At 42.1% G+C, this 1409-nt stretch overlaps 1 non-coding gene across 1 annotated transcript; it reads left to right on the forward strand.

Annotated features, from left to right (window-relative positions):
* The first annotated feature begins 530 nt into the window (after positions 1 to 530).
* LOC125108039 (U4 spliceosomal RNA) lies at positions 531 to 669 on the forward strand. The gene has a single exon (XR_007129739.1). It is a non-coding gene; the product is annotated as a U4 spliceosomal RNA (small nuclear RNA).
* Positions 670 to 1409: the final 740 nt, after the last annotated feature.

Genomic DNA, 1409 nt, shown 5'->3' on the forward strand with positions numbered 1-1409 from the left:
TGACAGTCTGTGGGTTTGCTGGGCCAGATTCTTTGAGAAGAAAAAGTCTGGTAAAAGGTCGTAGGTTAATCTTAAAAGAGCAGAATAATTTTTAGAGTCCAGCTTGACCCAGTTCAATTGTTCTGTCCAGATTATGATTTGTAGCCCTAATTGGGAAGATATAGAAGTACTATGTTCCCACCTCTGCAGACTGGCTTCTAAATGCTGCAAGTTTTCATCCTTGGACATTCCAATTAGATCTTTTTAAATCTTCCCTCTTTCTCTTCATCATCCCCATCTTTTCCTTTATATGATCCGACATATTTTCAAGATCAGTAATAACTGTTTTAGGATCTTTCTGCTACTTCCATCTGCTCTGTCATTTCAAGGTTTATTTTTACTGATTAATTTTTCTTATTCTTATTCTTTCTATGTTCTTATTCTTGTTCTTATTCTTTCTATGCCTGGTAAGTTTTCATTGTTGCTGGACATTGAGAACTTCACATTGTCAAGTGCTGGATTCTGTTGTATTCCTTTAAAGAGCATATGCCAGCTTTGTACAGTGGCAGTATTGTAGCCAATAAGGTTTATCCGAGGTGCAATTATTGCTAATTAAAGAGCATACGCCTTCATTCTGGCATGCAGTTAAGTTACTGTAGTCATTTTAATCACTTGTGAGCCTTGACAGGCCCAGTCAAGAACAGTCTTTACGCTAGGACTGTTAGCCCCACAGTTAAGGTGTGGCCCTTCTTTGGACTCGAATCGATACTCCATGTCTTACACATGTGTTCCACTCTGACTGGTGGAGCACATGCTCTTACCGGCCCTGAGCAAGGTCCAGGCATGTTGAGTCTGCTGCCACCTGCATGTGGTCCCCCACTCAGGACTGTGTAAGTCAGTTCTCGACCGGAGGTTAGAGAAGACCCACAGGAGATCTCAGCAACTCCCTCTGCGCAGCTCGTCTACAAGAACTCTGCCTCCATACTGTAGCCACCTTGGCCTCCTAAATGCCACTCTCGAGTCTCCTCAATGCAGCCAGATCTCCAGAGGTCAATTCAGTTTCCTCTCCCTGCATGGTAGGGTCAGGACATGCCTCTAGGCTGGGATCTGAGGCAATTCTAGGGCTCACCTTGTTGGTTTCTCTTTTCACAGGCTGCCAGTTGTCCAATGTCCAGAAAGTAATGTTCTATATTTTTTTCATATGTTTACAATGAGCATATTCCTGTAGCCTAGATGCTTCATCATTTTAATGTGTGTAAATTTTAGGTCAATTTCTTCCAGAGATGATAGACAGATAGATAGATAGATAGATAGACAGATAGATAAGCAGAGATAGCAACAGGTAGAGATCTATAGATAGAAATGCACACAGAGGTATATTAACAAGCAGGCGCATACAGTCACGCAACGTGTTCATAGCTCTGAAGGGT

This window comes from Lutra lutra, chromosome 8, assembly GCF_902655055.1.
Source record: "Lutra lutra chromosome 8, mLutLut1.2, whole genome shotgun sequence".
NCBI classification, from domain to species: domain Eukaryota; kingdom Metazoa; phylum Chordata; class Mammalia; order Carnivora; family Mustelidae; genus Lutra; species Lutra lutra.